The sequence below is a fragment of the Hirundo rustica genome, chromosome 5 (assembly GCF_015227805.2).
Source record: "Hirundo rustica isolate bHirRus1 chromosome 5, bHirRus1.pri.v3, whole genome shotgun sequence".
Taxonomy (NCBI): domain Eukaryota; kingdom Metazoa; phylum Chordata; class Aves; order Passeriformes; family Hirundinidae; genus Hirundo; species Hirundo rustica.
The window spans coordinates 71,172,672-71,191,402 of NC_053454.1; the positions used below are offsets into that span (position 1 = coordinate 71,172,672).

An 18,731-nucleotide genomic window follows, 5' to 3' on the forward strand; every position below is an offset into this window, starting at 1 on the left:
TTTAAAGATTGCCTTAAAAGAAGATAATCCTTCTTTACCCCTTTTTGTAAATATGTAAATATGAGTATATGAGTACACATACACACATATATAATCAGCATTATACTTGCATTAACTTTACTAAGTTACATTTTTAAGTTACAACGAAGCCAATTGAGTTACAATTGTTTTAAGAGGGTTTTCTTTTGTTCTTTTTTTTTTAAAGGAACTCAAATTTTGTCATTGGCAAACAGAAGAAGTTGACAGGTTTGCTTTCAAATGCTTATGCCCAAATTTTCCCCCAGAAAACCTATCACTGTCTTCTAGCAGTCCCCAGCAACAGCATAAGGTTCCAAAACAATTATGGAAGGATGTGAACTCTACAGCAGATCCCATTCAAGGGCTATTTTCTCTGATGTTTTTTGTGCCTATACCTGTAGGTGGACAGGTTGAGTTTATTCACCCAGTCAGTTGAATGTCGGTGACAAAATCTATCCTGAATGTAAAAATTTTGTTTCTGTCAAAACTTCTGCATATGCATGTGTATATATATATGTATGTACACCGTTGCAAATGTGCTTTTTCTGCACGCTGAGCTATATTCCATAGGGCCTTTCTGGAAGGAGCAGCCAGTTTATATTCAGTTTGGGTTCAACTTTTTACAGATAGATGCATATTGGGACATCTTACGGGAAATTTTTTCTTGTTATTTCTTTTCAGTTTGGCAAGAACACAAAAAGTTGAGGCTACAAAGGTGTACGCTGCTCGTGGGATTTGAAAGTTTATGAAAGGTTGGAAGAAACTTCCTTTTGCATTCTGGACACAGAGGAAGAGCTGGGAAAAATGTTTCAGTGGTAGGAATGTGTTTAATATCCAAAGCCATAGAGGGTGTGCTTATTCTGTATACATACATACATAGTTTCTGTACAACTGTCTCTTTCCTACAGCTGGCTAAGGCAGAGATATTGTCCTAGATTTGCAAATCAAATTGAATAAATTGTTTAGTGTGCTAAAGTAACATTTCTGAAATATTAAATAAAATAATTAAAGTTTATACATAAAGTCTAGTTTTCAAGGGAGCATCTCTTAGTCTGGAAAACTGGTTTGTGACTTATCAATGCATGTGGCCATTTTGTTAAGGAAACACTCTCTTGAAGCAGCAGTTTAGGGTACCTAAGCATCAGAGGAAAATCACCCAATCTTCCTTAGGAATTTCAGAAGTAAAAGAAAGTTTGTGTTTAATTTCAAAGTCTTTGCAGCCTTTTACATCAGCTTTGGGGTGAAATTTGGATAAGGTCTTCAATTGCTAAGCTGCAAAGGAGTGAAAGCTGTCTGTGCCATCAAAGTGATGGGCTCAGCTCTACTCAGGAGCTGGGATTTCATCTCACCAGCTGCTGTGTCCTTTTTAACCACGAAGCAAGACCTTCACCCCTTCTCCTTCACCCTCTGCTTGGCAGAGCAGTTCTCTGTTCAAAATCAGAGGAGCAAAAGGACAAGTGGGAAGGGGAAGGAAGAGGAGAGAGTGCGCAGGAGAACCTTTCCAAGTACACACATCTCTCCTGCAGCCTCAGTGACAGATCTCAGTGGAGAATGCAATGTAGGAAGAAAAACATGTCACTGCTCTGAAACTGTCTTTTCTAATTCAGTGCATCCATGTATTGTTATAAATCAGTTTCACTGCCTCTGAAAGATACAGAGACAAGAGAACAACTTTGACTGTTAGCTATCAACTCAGATAAGGAGAACTTTCTTTCAGCATTAAGCTGCCAGCAGATGAAAAAAAAAAGACTGGAAATATAAATTAATGCTGGATGTTATGCTTAGGAAAGGGTTCCTTCTACGCATGTGCTTGTGCTCGTAGGAGTCAGACATTTACGTTTATCCCTGTTCTGGGGTTTTAAAAGGACTGTTACAATCATCTGGAATTCTTCATTACAAATCGCAGACACTTAATGTTTCCATTCCCTTCAATCCTAATTACCATGCTGCTGACTGGCAAAGCTGTTGTACAGTCAAGGATCCAAGCTTCATGCTTAATTTATTACCATTTTATGAGAGGATATCTTAGAAGGATATTGATAACACTATATACCTTGGGAGTCATATTTCACAACCAAGTTCCTTGAAATCTGTGTATATATACACACACATTTCTGCAGGGAAACCGGCAATTTTACTATAAACATATGATAAGTTGAAGATTTGAATAAGAAATGGAAAGATAATAATATTCTAATCCCATTATTGGAATGATGTACTTATCCCAAGGTTAAACATAAAAGCCAAGGATATTTCGAATTAATAGAGTGGGGTTTATTGACTCTGAGAAATTCTCCCTTCTTGTATATACCTCACCACTGGGAGTGGGTAGTGTGCCATTAACTCATGATTTTTTGGATAAAGTGTCAGGAACACTGAGAATACATATTATCCCCTAGCCTCAATAGCCCAATAAAACACTTATCCATGAGCATTTCAGGAAAACAATAGACCCCATTTTCATATTAGCATCTCTGCTTTGCTTGACAGCAAAGATGTATTCTGACACCTAAGTCTCAGGGCAGGCATCTTATTTGTATTACTTTGGTTCATCACTTTGCTTCACAAAGAATGAAGCCTTTCTCTAAAGGACAATCTTTGGCCTCTGACAGGCCAGTGACTTACAGAGCAGCAGAGACAACACACTGCATGTAAAAAGCTTTAAGACATAATTTAAAGCTTTTACAGTGAAACCTTGCTTCTAACAATACACTTGCTGCTCTAAGTTCAGACGCTTTTCTGAATGAAGAAATACCTTTTACGATGAAAAATTTACTCGCATTATAAATATATTTTACTCCAACCTGTGAAAAACAGCTCAAAAAATATAGCTACAATTTCATGCTACCTGGTAGTAAAACAAAGAGCAGCGAGGGCAGAGCGGGAGGAGAGGGAGGCTGCGCGAGGAATCCATGGATGTCTGATGGAAGGTAAAAATGACATCTTTGATGTAAAAGCACCCTAACAATGTAAACTAGAAGGATGATGTACATAACCATTCTAGTGTAATGGACGTGATTTTCACTTGGACAGATAAGATGTTATTTAGATTCTGTCATGAAATATAAGTCTTCATTTTCCTTATACATTCGAGTAACTAGATTTTCCACTCAGCAAAGCGGCACAGTTAAGTAAAGTCAAGGGATGGCATCAGATGCTCAAAGTTTAAACACCTTCTCTCTTGTGGGGCTGTGTTTTACTTAGTTGAATGTAGTAAATTTATTTCTAGGTATCTCAAATGCACAACTCTCTTTTCCCATTATTGTTTCTGGAAAACAAACAAACAAACAAACAAACAAACAAACCTAGCTTGTGCTCCTGTTCATTTGCCTTTTTTGTTGGAATGGGGAGGAGGAAGCAGGACCTTGTACAGACCAAGCTCTTTATGTTAACAGCCAGTGCCGGCACAAAGTGATGTGTGTGTGGCTGTCTGTCTTTGTCCGTGTATCTGTGTGTCTGTGTAAGGGATGCTCCATAACATTAGAATAGCATAAAAGAGTGGGTAAGTTTTAGGGGTTTTTTCATGCAAATTTCAATGTATCCTTTCTATATGGTTAAGACCTACCTTCAAGGATCTTTAAAGTCAGGGTCTTTTACAGCTTCAGTGTTACTCAGATCAGCTTAACAGAGAGATTAGCAGAGTACATTGTTACAAAATCACCACCTAGTAAGGATTTCTTTCACTTTTCTTTTTTCCTTTCCAAGGGAAAATTTTATTGAGGTTCTGTCAGGAAAGGCAAGATTTCACTTTTTTATATACTAAAGTAGCTAGATTTTCTACCCATTGCATCACTTTATGAATAACAATCCTGGACATTTCCAGGACTTGTTTTCTCCTCCAGCTGTCAAAATATTTAATGTTCACAATTAGGCATTGTAGTTGAAAGTGCTACGTTTTGTTTCTGCAGCTTTGGTAAGAAATGATACCTTAGTCCCACTGGGTCATCTAATAGCAGGTTTCTGCAAACTTCTGGGATAAACTGTGCCTGTGTGCAGGGCACTCAAAGCCCTGAGTGCTGTGATTTTCGAAAACAGATCGAGGAGCACTGGCTATTAGTTTAGCTTCCTTGGTTGGACATGTGGATTGAATTATCACTTTCAAAATCCAGCTTGTGTCTCGTGGGAATGGAATAGGAAAAAATGAAGAGAGAGAAAAATTCCTTGCCAGCTGGAAAGAAATGGTGGGTGCCACCCTGAGGATTAGCAATGACTGAGCTCAAAACGAGAGAAGATGTGGAAAAGAGTAGAGCCTTTCCTGAGCTGTAGACCTTCTCCAAATACGGTCCGTGAAAGAGTCCTGGGGTGAGGGGAGCAGGAGAAATATGCGGCACTCCCTGGATTGGGGCTGTCTGGATGCTTCAAGTGACAAGCAGAAAGGAGGTCCCAGGGTCCACGGTGAAGACCAAGGAACAGAGTGGAACAGAAGCAAGCAAAAACGCTTCAGGGAGATCAATTAGTAGCCAGCAGTACAGGAAAGAGAGAAACTCCTGGAAGCAGCAGAACAGAGACAATCACCTGGCAGAATTGGGGAAGAAAGGACCTGATGAGAAGCTGCAGTTTCTTCCTTGGCTTTTTCTGATGATTTGAGCTCGAAGCAACTGCACATTTCTTGAGCAGATGCTCAAACAATATAAAAGCATTCTGCAGTCAGCAGACTGCAAACCAGCCTAACAACGTGGCATAATTTCTGTGCTCCTGCTGAAGCAGTCTGGGATGTTTTCAACTAATCATAGCTTTAGCAAAAGATGCTGCTTCACCCAAATTAAGGTATTTACTAGAACCTGTTTCTCTCAACAAAACTTTAAATGAGAACTTGTCTAAAGACTTAGATCATCCAGTAAATTTTGACCACAGAAGTATCTGCTTCTGTCTACTTCTTTTCCAAAAACTTCTGAAACATTTTGCTTTTATTTAACTTTCTTACCAAATGAAGTTAAATTGCAGTTCTCAAAAAGCTTTCACAAATGGGAATTTACAAAGAAAACAACAACAACAACAACAACATCCAGTTCCCAGGTCATAAAGAGTAGCTTTCAAAATCCTGTTTCAGTCTGATCTCTCCATTGCAATGCCAGGAAAGGAGTGTCTACGTAAATCAGCACTGTATAGACCACAGTCAGTGTACGGGTAAAGGCATCATGGAAAGGAGCAAGGAAAATACCTGAGAGCTGATAAACAGCAGTGAATAAACCTGAAGAAGGCTTTAAAAGTAAGGTGGCTAGCATTTGTTACAAACTTCTGTAACTAATTTTCATATGGATGTCTCGGTCCATAATATCCATAATATTCCTTTGGCTAAGCCAGAGAATTTGTAGGCATTTCAGGAATGTTCTAGCAAACTCTGAAATTCCAGCTTGCAAAGACAAGAGTTTGGAAAAATGTTAATGTTCAATAATCTGAATAACTGCTGTGGGAACCTTTGAAGGTACAGTAAAATGGATGTGTGTTTGTCACCTAAACACAGCTGAAATACTAGCCCAGCTAAATATTTAGACACTTAATCCCCTAAAAAAAAAATAAATCTAGTCCTGACAGTGCATCTGTCATTCAGTAACTGAAAAACCCTACAATTCTCCAACATTTCATGCAAATATTGCTGTGTATTACAGCAAAAACTGCAGTCCAGGCCATAGGAATAACACATGAATAAAACCAATAAAATTTATATAAGATGAAGGGAGGCAAATCCAGCTGCAGATAATATTGTAGGGATGTAGAGAAATGGAGATTTTGATTATTTGGATGACAGGCATGATCCTGGAATTTACCTTTTTTAACAAAGTAAATTCAAAACAGAGAAGTTCAGGCCTCCTCATCATCTCCTTCTGGAGATTACTTGTATTATTAACAAAAGACTAGATTACATTCCTCTGAAGAAGGAGTACTGTATCCCAAGCAGATGTGCTATTAGAGCTGACCCTTTCCCATATCTCAGCAACTTTTGAAGCTTTTATTTCAGGATAATGTAAAAGCAGTATTAAAGGATGAATCTGGAGAGAAGAAAAAGGGATAAGTGCCATAAGGAAGAAGTTCTGAGGAGTTTATTTTTTACACAGCATATTTTCTTCAAGAATACTTTTGTATAGTATTTTGGTCTTTTTTTTATTATTATTTATTTATTTTTATTTTATTTTTAATATTTATTTCACAATCACCCAGTCAGGTAGTATCTTTTTGAAAAAATTGATGTGTAAACAATGAACAAGGGATCAAGGGAGCTTGAAAAATATGTACATTTAGGGATTTTTTTTTTTTTTTTAAACCAGGATATAATATAGAAAGGAAATTATAAACTGAATGTATGGAGATAAGCAAACTATCAAGAAGGGCATTAATTGGACCGTTACAGAACACAAGTAGGATGCTGGTGACAGGAAAACTTGATATTACTGGAGAAGCAGAATTAATTCTTGTCTTAACATTTCCAGAGAAAGCTGAAGGTCACATCCTGAAGAATGCAAAGGTGAAGTGTTAAAAGTTTTATGATAATGCTGAAGCAGACAGACCATTAAAAGTATGTGAAGTTTGCAAGCCTTTAGAATTTCAAGTAAATTGAGGAGAAAAGAACACAAGAATTTTTTCTGCTTTCTTGAGAGTCTGAGTGATTACTGCTCACACAGGGTGAGTAATTTAGAGCTGATATTTATTCATAAAACTCTGAGTACTGCAGACCTAGGCACTCAGCAACATTAACATCATTAAGAAATGAGATATTTACACATAATTTAGAGCTATGTGAAATTGCTAAAGGCAGCATGGCTTCAGGAAATAAATTTTTCCTTCACTAACATTCGTTGTGGCCAGAGGGAAGAAGAACTGAGGTAGTATATGCAAAAGAGAATCCTATGGAGGCTTTGAATTAGTTCTAATCCATGATAGAGCTTCTCCTCTAATTTGAGGGTCACAAATCAATGTGATCTATCCAGGTTTGGGATAATCTCTTGCTAAGTGAATGAAATAATCGATGGGTATTTGTTTTGAAGACATCACACCAGCAATTTAGCTAGCACTTCATCCCAACCAAAGACTTTTATTCTACATACATTACAGGGCCACTAAATTTGTCTGAATTTGTACAAGCAAACATAAATGAATTAGATGAGTTTCACCAGTGACGAGCTCTGCACTGACTTGCAATAGTCACTGTGATGCACTGTCCAGCTTTAAAGTAGGCACTGGGTTTCTGCAAGGGATCTCAGTACTTGAGGAGCTTCTTGCTGTGGTCTAGCAGAGCTTCTGCTACATCTGGTGCAGTTCCCACTGTTTCAGGACATGTTATGACTCATAATCCAAATAACCTGGAAGAAACAAACACACACACCCACACGCAGAGAGTAAAAAAAGTATTAGAGTAGGAACATTTGATCTTCCAAAGTACCATTGCTGAGGAAGAAATGAAGGTAGGCTAGCTCAGGGTGTTCAGAAAGTGTGTTTGGAAAAACAGATCAGGTAGAGATTCGCTCACTACCGAAGATCATTTTTAATTGTTTTGTTTCTCAAGAACAGTGAGAAACTCAGTGGGGAATAAGATAGACACAGGCATATAAAATATATTGTTGCTTTGAACTAGGACAGTTGCACTGAGAAAATCACTGCAGAAGCCTCAGCTCAAACCATCAGACAGCAGAATAAGTTTTATGCCTTTTGCTATTCAGCATTTTATCCTAAATGTTCTATTTTTCCATCTTAACTCATCTAGCGCCTGTATTGCCAGGCCCATGCTGGAGGTCCATGTCTTCACCATCACCCCTCCTCCTCAACTCGCAGATAAATGTAGCGTTGCCTAGAATAGTTGTTAGAATAGCAAATCTATTCAAAGTTCAGTGCACCAGGTCTTGGGCGCTATCTTAAGAGAGATGTTTGTTTTCTTGGAACACCTTGTCTCTTGAGAGCCAGAGATCTTGCTCGTTAAAAGCTTTTCCATGTCTTAAGTAGATGATGGACTTTATAGGAACTGGAATTAATGAAATACCCTCCAGACAGAGAGTTTACACATATCCCTGAAACTGTCATTTAGAAGATGCATTGTATTTCCACAAATACTAGATTGTTACTGCTTCCCTTAGAGATAGGTGTCATGTTGTTCTCCGTAGAATATGGAAATTGCTTTCTGGAGCTGAAAATAATGCCTGGGTGATGTATTCAAGAGAGTGTACTTGTGTCTCAGCTAGTAATCATGTCTGTAAGGCTGTCATTATTGTTCGTGGTTTGAGCTCTGTTAGTATAAATGTATTGTCCAAAAGAGGACTTTTCAAGTCTTGCAAAGTGAACTATCATCTGATGCCTCAGTGCTAAGAGGTGGAAAGTGAGCATTGTAAAGACAATTATGAGCAATTTCTCATTAACAATAGCAAGATGTCTGCAAGATCAAGGTTCGGGGTATAGAAAGATGAAGAAGAAAATAATTACTTAGCAAATAGGCATAAATGAGTATAAAATATGGATAGAGGGTTCTAGCTCCTTCTAAGGGTAAAAAATAGGCCAGCAGACACTATGTTGTGCTGCAAGCAACTCATCCACTCAATCCTGACCTTCAGCTTTATAGGTGAGACTAGTGGGAGCAAAATGTTACCACATAGCCAGTGCTGAGAACTTTCAAAGCTATTATTTCTGAAAAGAAATGAATATTCAAAGGCCCCTTTGACTTAATGAAGGTTCAGTCCTATGGAGAGTTTTGCAGGCCCACGTGAGTGCTGTCTGACTGGGCTCTAGAAGAGCCAGAGTCCAGCCTGCCTGGGAGCTGCCTGAGAGCCTTGTGGTCAGTGCAAGGCTGATCCCGTGCTCAGGCTGGAGAGGAGTGGAGCTATGGCATCTTACAAATGCAGCTACGCCAGGTGGGCAGGAATACACCTCTGAAAGAAGGAAAGTATCTGTGAGACGTTTATGTGTACAGGGAAGTTGTTAGCTTGAAAATTATTTCACACCTGACTCTAATAAACCGTAACAGGTATTGCCAGCTAATACCTACCTGCAAATGGCCAGTTCATGTGGTGTGATCTTGTCCAGAAAGCACTTCAGTTCAGTGTTTGCAGCTGTACCTGCTAAGGAGAGAAAGAAAACATCCTTTTGTCTAAAGCTAATTTAATAAATTAAATTTCTACAAGTAATTCCAGACAGAAACCATAATTAATATCATGCTTTTTAGGAGGAAAGGGGGGGAAAAAAATAAAAAAAGAAAGAAAAAGAAAAAAGACAATAGAAGCATCAGGGTACCGCTTCCAAAGCAGTTCCAAAAAAAATTATTATCCTTGTATAATGAGACTTAGCAAATTACAGACAGCATTTTTTAGCAGTTCCACCGTGTTTAATTCACAATGGTCTTTTTGAAGTTTAGTGGCCTTCCATATCTGGACAGCTCTTTCATAGCCATGACTAAGCACTGTAAGAAACCTTTGTATCTGGAACCTGGAACATCTAACATCTTGCATTGATTTAAATTGTGAAACAATTTAGCTAATCTGACATAAACCCCTATGTAATTACTTTGCATCAGATTTATACAGATAGAAAAACATATATCTGCTCCCTCAGTAACAGTTTCCGTCCAGAAATTGCAGGCAGAGCATATTAGCTTGTGACCAGCCTTCAGCATTAATAATTGTATAGTTCTGGGACTGAAGCTTGTAGAATCCATGCACCTCAGAGGCGACTCTAAATCACACTTTTAATACTGATGAGACCAATTTAGTTTCCATATAATGTTAGAAAAAGAGATATATCAGTACCTCAAACCCGGTGTATTTTCCTCACACTTTCATTAAATTGATAAAAACCACTGTACTTGCAGTCAAAGTGTAAATCAGTCATTCAGTGAGGCGCTGCTGGCTTGTGGCTCATAACAGTGCTGGTGATTGCAAAAAGATAGAAGAAAGGTTTGTTGTAGTGGCTGAGTCCATAGCCCTTTGTTACTTTATAAAGGTGCCCTTTGTTAATGCTTTCATCTTTTTATTTATTTGGTTTGGAAATGTCCCTATTTGTTCTACCGCATTATAAAAGCTTTTCTCTCTTTGCCATCTGCTGTCTTCAGGAGATTCAATTTTAGATCAATTAATCAATTGAAACATGTGGCCTTTCTGCCACAGTTTCTCTAAAATCCATCTTTCCAGTCCCATGTAAACTGAAATGGGTCAGTTTTCATCAGCCTTGGCATTAAACCTCTGTGCTCCCCCGTGAGCCAATGGCTTAAGGGTCAGAGTGGGAAGCAGATTATGTGACTTAATTCTACTCTCATTCAGGTGCCAGTACATCAAAACTAGATCTCCCTGGGCTCGAGCACTTTGTCATGTTACCTGGGATAACACCAGTTTGTGAATTATGCCTGGTCAGCTTAGTGTCTCCGTGTGGTCACATTAAACTCTCTGAATCACTGAACTCTACCATCTCATTTTTCATCTTGCAGAAAGAAGCTGGCAGACTTTTTGTCTCGTGCCTGGCACACTGATTGCTCTGCTGACCCCACAGCAGTCAGAGGAACCCAGAGGTCTCACAAGCAGCATCAGGACCAGCCACCGAGGATACCCTGTCCTCAGCCTCCACTATCTCATCCATCACTTGACAACCGTGTAAATGGCATGTTAATCCCAGAGGATGGAAGAGATCCCATCTCACATACCTTAGCTCATATCCCAAAATGCATGAACATAGGAGAACACTATGAATTAGCAGACAAAAATTAATTTATAATTACTAGAGGATTCCATATTTATACACACTATTTTTATCAGCCTTGAGGTGCTTATCTGTTATTGCATTTAGAAAATAGCCAGCTAAATATTAGGCATTCGATCTGTGTACGTAATTTTGATAAGCCCATGATGCAGATATAATTTTGAAACTCCATTATTATGGATCTGTCTGCATTCATCTGCCTTAGATCTTCAAATGATCCATAAATTAGGAAATATGGTTCATAATTTTAAGTAAATACCTTAGAAAAATCCATACAGAGATTTCAGAATTCATTTGGAAGTGGAACCTGTCGTCCTGCCAAAGAATTAATTTTGACTGTTGTCAGTAAAAATAGATATTTCAATGTGCTCCTTTTTAAACTAATAAGTGTTAAGTTATGGTTTGGGGTTTTTTCCCAAAAGGACAAGTTGTGTTTAAAATAGAGCCTTTTTCTGTTGAACATGTGCAATTAAGAAGAGAAAAAAAGCTTTTCTGCTATGGAAACTTGCAAAAGGAATGGACGGGGAAATTAATGTATCTACTACTGCTACAGATGTCTGTAGTCACAAGCACCTAAATACTGTTATATGGTGTCAGCTCCCAAGATATTCTAGAAGAGGGCAGTTCAGATGAAATTACCATCTCAGCCATCTAGAAACTAACCTGCAAAAAATGCAAGAAATGTTAGGTTGCTTAGAGTATCTGTTTATCCAGAGGCCTTCAAAATGGCATTATATCAAATAAAAGGAAAAAAAAAAGTCTTTTTCTTGGAAAGGAACTGAGGTCATTGGGTTTTATTTCTGCCATAAAGGAACCAGGGAGTGGAGTTCTCCATGAGTTTGGGGGTAAAATGAGGACTAGCTGTAACTAAAAGTAGAAAAAAAGCCTAGCTTTCCTTTCTCTCCGGTTCTATTTTGTCAGTCCTTTCCATTATTTGTGTTTTACAGTTTCCTCTGAATTCTTAGCCTCCCTGATAAAAACAAGTAGATTGGTTTTTGGGTTTTTTTTTCACTCAGAAAATAAACAAATAGATAAACAAGATTCTCATGAGAAAGCAGCCCAACTTCATTAATATATTCCCATCACTATGTATTTCCTTTTAGCTTTTGAAAATTGCATAAGCTGATAAATCCAAGGTTTTGAGACAGAAACTTACTATGAGCTGAAGAGTGTAGTTAAGCAACAGTCTCCCAGAGACTTGTCACAATTTTGAGAAATGTGTCAGGATTTGATTTTGCCTTATAAGGAAGTATTATAAGGAAGTTGCTTTAAAAATGGAAATATATGTTGTAGAAGGATGACATTCCAGGACACTGCATGATGAATTAGATGTACTCATAGTGCTGGTGAGGGTGCTTCATAAGTAAAGCAGTTACATCTTTAAAAGAGGAACTAAAAGGGAGGGAAAGTTGTCCATAGGACAGCAGCTGCAAAGAGAATAGTTTTTAAAAACTCATATGTGATCTAGATTCCAAGCAAATGAAGGGATTTGTGAATAATGCAATATAAGCCATAGATTGCTGGTTTTGTATCTGTTACAGAGGCTGATACATAGCTCAAAATAGAATACAATAAATTGTGCAAGAACTAAACTGGGATTTCTAGTAAGCGGGTTTTAAAACACATTATTTGTTCTATTAGGATCTTCTTCAGTCAACAGTGAAATAGAGAAGTAGAAGAATGGAATAGATAGTGAAATACAAGCCCTAGTATTTCCAAGGAAAATCTTATTTGTTTGAACATGGCAGAGAGCTGTTAAACATTATGAGCCAACTAAAATTATCAGTAAAATTTGGGTTTCCTCATGTATTGGGTATGGAGGTCCCATTGGGTATGCTTACAACTGTGGAAAATTCAGTCTATTTCTCCATAAAGATATGCCTGAAGCAGATATTAAAAAGAAACTGAATTGTGGATTAGGATCGACTTTGGGGGAAAGAACTGAGAAGAACTGAGATGTGAATAGAAACCAATATTTCATTGCCTAAAGATCAACTGTGTTAAAAACGGTGAGAAATTTAGAGTAGGATATAACTTTGAGAGAATCACCCTCAGGAGAGAATGCACAGCATCAGGACAGTAAACCTCCAAACCTGCCCCAAAAGAGCTTTTTCCAGGAGCTTAGTTACAGAAGTTTATTTCCTCAAGGCAGATTGTCAGTCAGCAAGTATTCTGTTGAAATACTTCTGAGTTTCTTGGTGATGGATACACCGTAAGTTTAGAGACAGAAATGGCAAAGGTCGGCTCACAAGTGGAAGAATAATTTAGAATAACTCAAGACTTCCTGCTTTGGTGAGCACAGTCAGGGAAATAAATACCTGTCTACATAAAAGAAGGTCATAACAACCACTGTGTTAGTGCCCTGCTATTTCAAAATCACAATGTTGACAGCATCCCCATGCCAACACGCATGTGAATGAAATACGGAGGGATAGCTGCATTTATGAAAGGACTCTATTTGTCACCGTTTGGCTCTGTCACCGATACGCTGGTGGAGAAGATATTGCTGTTGGGATTTGCTGGCAGTGCCCAAAAGCTCCGTGGCTAGTGAGAGAATAAAAGCGGGAAGATTTTAGGGAACTGCATTATAGCATGATCTTTGCTTTGGGAAATTGCTTCAGAGATCAGGTTCAGTGGAAACAGCAAAGTGCTACTCTACTGGAAGACCACTTACCAAAGGAAAGGTTTGATCCCGGAGTTCATGCGGCATGCAGTAGGCATTTCTGCTGTATTGAAAAACACTAGTCTCTATACAGATGCCTTATGTTCCAGACAGAGCAGGTATCAATGTTCAAAGCAAACCTGACATGGAAAAATCTAAGATTTCTTGTTTACCCAGCATGCAGGGTGGCAAATTACACGTATATGGAGACACAAGTCAGGGGTCTGCACTCTTACACTCCTAACCTCAAGCATGGGTTCTGCCTGTGCCAAGTGGATTCTCCAGACTTGTCATCGAAGTACAAAAGTTAAGTGGCCTGCTGGATGGAAGGCTTTGATCAATCAGAAATTAGGTCTAATTGAACGTGGCTTACATTAAAGAGAAAAATAGAGAAGAAGAAGAAGAAGAAGAAGAAGAAGAAGAAGAAGAAGAAGAAGAAGAAGAAGAAGAAGAAGAAGAAGAAGAAGAAGAAGAAGAAAGAAGAAGAAGAAGAAGAAGAAGAAGAAGAAGAAGAAGAAGAAGAAGAAGAAGAAGAAGAAGAAGAAGAAGAAGAAGAAGAAGAAGAAGAAGAAGAAGAAGAAGAAGAAGAAGAAGAAAATTTCATGCTGAGGCTCCATGTCCAGGACAGCATGCGACTCTCCAGGGTCCAAAACTGCAGCAACTCTCTAGCCCACAGTAACCTCCAGGAAAATGCTTCAGCTCCAGGACATATTGACAGGGAAATGAAAGTGATACTTAATTTCCAATTTAACTATTTAACAGCAGAGAACAAATCATTCACCAAAAATTGAAGCATGAATGTATCATTCATTTGGGTAGACTGACGTGGGCTGGGGTGGTTGGGAAGTAGATTCCTCATTAAGTGGAATGAATAAGTCAGTTACCAGCTTCATTGTTGGTCCTCAAATGTTCTACCTAAAATTCATCCATGTTAGAGATCTATCCAAGTCATGGGGTTTTTTTTCCTCTCTGTTTTCCCAGAAGACTCCAGGGAGTCCTGTTGAATCAAGACAAAGAGCTTGAAATTACATTAGCACTGAATTCATACCTCACAAAGGAGCACATGTGGGCAGACCAAATGTGTATAAAATACAATTTTCTTTGTTTTCAAAGAAATTTTGTATGCTATAAAAAGTTTATAAACCACTATCCAGGTTTTTTTTCCCCCTAGAAAAATCATAGTTCATTGATTATACTTACTGATAACTCTTTTCAAGAAGGAAATTAATGGTTCAGGGAGGGACATAAGTACATTCTAAGGATTGCTAGGAGAATAGAGTAGAAATATGTGTAAGCAAGGTGCTATGACAGTTCTTCTGGAGCAATAAAGCATACAATGAACACGGTCTAGCCCTGATAAATGGCAGCCATCTACACCCTCTGTCCTGGAACCTGAGGTGCAGGCTTCCCAGTGATTTTTTTTCTGTTTATTACACTTACTACGCTTTCAAAGCAGAAGCACAACTTGCATTGTAACACTCAGTACTGTAAAACACTTGTGAGTCAAAGGAGAATTTTGCAAATTAATAATGTCTCAAACCTAGCAAAGTGTTGGCAGTATTAGATTATTTTAGTGGCATCTCAGAAAATAGTACTCTGATTTGTTCAGGAAAACGTATTTTAGTGGCATCTCAGAAAATAGTACTCTGATTTGTTCAGGAAAACCTTCTGGTAAAGGATTCAAAAGGCAGAATAAATAAAATAAATAATAGAATCGTAACTTTCAAGCAAAAGTCTTTCTGCAGTCTTTGAGAGAGACCAGCGTAGATGTTCTCAAAGTCTGTAGTGAATGGGACCTGCATTTGCCTCACCTCATGCGAAGGGTTTATGTTAGGAATCATTACCACCTAGACCAGAGTCACCTGATATTTCAAGAGTAAAAACCCTTCCCATGGCAGGGATTATGGCAATATAAGATGGGAGTCTAAACTCACCCACAAGGGATAGGCTGATTTGCCCACCACTGGTAGGCAGCATGACCGTGACACTCAGGATCTGGCTGAGCTCTCTAATTCACTGGGATTGCCATTGTACCTTCACTGGGACAGGAGTGCTTAAGAAGCTTGTGTTAATAGCGCTGCACTGCAAATTGTGCAGAAATCACGTAGTGAAAATTGTATATTGTAACAGTAATGACTTCCTGAATGAAGTACGAAGTCAAACATGTCAGAAGGAATAAATTTAGGCTGGAGAATGACCCATAATGCTAGTCATTACAGCAAGGATAGATCTGAAAGTGTTGACGATGAATGTGGTTACTGCTGGTTCTGGAGATAATGATTTTGAGAACTGCTTATTTCCTGTGTTAATCTCACTGGATGATTAACATTAGCTCTATCATTCTGAACAATATAAATGAAGTCAATTGACAACATCAGTCTGCTTTTTTTAACATCTCCAGAGCAACTGCTAACTTTGATACAACTGTGGTGTCAGCTTTGTTTAGCAGATGCTGTGGCAGAGAGTCCTGGAAGATTTCAAGCATATTTATTCGTTTGATATAAAATGCGTGAAAGAGGCACATGGAGTTACTGCTTTGTTTCCTCCTCTCAAAATTGCAACTGGGCCAGTAACACTTAATACAAAGTTAATTTAGTCAAGATACTTGAGAGCCACTTGGCTGTGTTTCTAAATTCCTCCCTTTGTCCTTTGCGAAGCTTTGAAGTGTTACTCTGTGAGGTGGATGTTGTAATGAGCCTGTTTCTAAGAGGATCAAAGTAGCAGAGCTGCCCAAAGCAGCATCAAAGATAGACAACAGAGAGCCCGTTAATGAGCAAGAGGGACATAACTCTTTTCCCCAAAAATAAAACCCTAAACCAGATTTTAGATTAAATATTTAAAATTGAAAAACTATTTTATTTTGTCTGGAGCTTGCTAGCAGAAAGGGAAAACCTCAAAGAGAAGAGGAAATTTCTCCAGCTGACTCGGCTAAAACTTAATGACTGTCATTTGCTGGATGGTTTCACCATCACTTAATGGAGCCCAAATACCTGTGGCCTAAGCTAAAAGGGGCAGTGACGGCCAGCATGGGCACAGGCAGGACAGCAGCCTTGTGCTAGAGCAGATTCCTTTCCCATGGATATGAAAATAGAAAGCAAACATACGGCAGGAAGTCGCAGCAAACACTGCGGAGTGAGAAGACAGCTTGGAAGGGGAATGGGGGGAAGGGTGGGAGAAAGAAAAGGAGTGGGAGGGAGCACTGGACATGTAAATTATGTGCCAGGAAATGAATTCCTTATAATGTCTCTTGCCAGAAGCTAAATCCTTGCACATGTAAGTCGTCTTTTTTCCCCTTTCTTTTGCTCTTCACACAGTTCCTCTGAGGGTCAGAGAGGAAGGAGCAGGGACAGGAAGAGGGGAGACTCAGTGTTTACTTACTGATTGTGTGACGAAAGAGCTATATGATCCAGCTTCAACATCAGAAGGCGTGTGACACCATGAAAGAGACGAACAGGATAATATCCTGCTTCTCATTAGAGGGGACTTTTTTCATCTTACTTTATTTGGCCACAGGGATTCTTCAACATATTGCAGGGTTGAAATACCAGAAGAAATGTGTTTCTGTTCAGAGGCTGAATGTACTTATTGCACTGTATTCGGAAATGAAATGGGGGCTTATTTGTTTGGATTTACAACTCTCTGTGAAATACGGGCCCTGCTTATGTTCGGTTTTGTTTAAGGAATTGCCTACAGCATCTTTCAAGGCTGTAGAAATGTATGCCACTGACCTGTGCTCAGCTTGGGGACAAAATGACAAGGCTTCTGTTTGAGGTTGGGTGTTTTTTCCAGAAAGTAGCAGAAAACATCTGGCAGAAAGTTTGAAACACGATAGCAAACCAAAGTACGCTTCCAGCTTATAAGAGTTCAATGAAATATGATGCAGAGAGCAGAATGAGTAATGAAACTGGACACAAAATAGTTATTTCACGCACTAACAATTATTGGGCATTTAGCATGATATTCCATATTTTTTTCCTTCCCAGGGCACACAGTTCAGGATATCACATATCTCAGCATGTGCAATGCCATGGACAAAAGCGGTATCATTTTCTTAGAAGATATTTGGTGGGTAAAAGCATTGGACACTTTCAGATGTAAGGAACACAGATACTGTCTTCTTTTTTTCCCTTCTTTTTTCTTTTTTTCTTTTTTTAATAACTCTCATACTACAATACTTATGGAAGTCTAGTAAAATTCTGTAACTTATGTTAGTAAAGTCATGTAAGAGGTTGCTTTCAACAAAAGCTGCTGAGAACCCAGGAGTTTCAAGTGAAACTGGTTCTATACAAAGTCTTAAAAAAAAAAAAAAAAAAAAAAAAGAAAATTTATTTTTAAGAATGATGCAATGTTAACCCAATTTCAAACACCATAATTTCTACCAATTTATTCTGCTTCTGTACCAAGGATAACCTGTATTATTTGGTTTTGGCAATGCCTTAACTCAGGAACAAGAATTTTTACATAAGAATGTTTTACTTTGCACATAGACTTAAAGAATCCCTAAAATTCTTTTAAGCATTCTGCTTAAGATTCTATTGATCTGTTTAATTACTATCAAAAGTTATTATATTTAAAATTAAAACTATTTGTTTCTTAACAGTGGTAGTTTAGGCATTGTTTGCTAATAATCCAGCTGTAAACTGGATTCACCTTGCTATTGGAAATTTTGGGTACAAAATGAAAATAATGTTTCTCTCAAAAGTATAGGATTAACTAGCGTCAAGTTGTGGGATACTGCTCTCCCAGGAATTTACTGAATTACTTTATCCGTGCAGTATCTGAGGTATTTACTTCAGCCTTGCTGAATTAATGCTGCTAAAATGAGAAGGACCCGTAGCAGTAGGTGATACATTAAGTGTTCCAAAAAATCTTCTATTCAATGTAAAAACAACTTGCAACCTTGTTGCGTATGCATTTCCAAATGTAAGTTTTCAATACTGTTAGGTTACTGAAAACCTTTTAAAGGTTTCTCTGATAAAACAGAATCTGCCTAGTTCTTTCTGAGCAGTTGTTTCCTCTGAGTATCGTCAATGAAAAACCTTTCTCCCAAAACCCTCCTATGCCGGGCAAGACTCAAGAACAATTGCAGTTCCAGACTGTAGCAATGACCTACCTGGAGGCTGCAAGGCTCTCAAGATGTAATGAGTCCTCTCAGTTAACTTCTCTGAAAAAAAAAGCAACACAACATGTACCACAGGCTCTAAGGATATCACATTCTGTTTAAATATAAAATATGCATCTCTTTCTACAGATATCCCATACTTCTTGCTGTCATTGCTGTTGTTGACAAGATATAATTTTGGTAAAGTGACAAGATGCTTAATTATGGTACTTGAATAAATCTGATCTATTAATGCCTTCATTGTCAAAACCATACATGAAT

At 38.3% G+C, this 18,731-nt stretch overlaps 1 long non-coding RNA gene across 1 annotated transcript; it reads right to left on the reverse strand.

Moving 5' to 3' along the window:
- Positions 1–7,196: 7,196 nt before the first annotated feature.
- LOC120753574 (uncharacterized) lies at positions 7,197–18,515 on the reverse strand. Its single transcript, XR_005701161.1, has 3 exons — positions 18,462–18,515; positions 8,987–9,059; positions 7,197–7,316 (listed from the first exon to the last, which is right to left on the reverse strand). It is a non-coding gene; the product is annotated as an uncharacterized LOC120753574 (long non-coding RNA).
- Between the last annotated feature and the right edge of the window lie 216 nt (positions 18,516–18,731).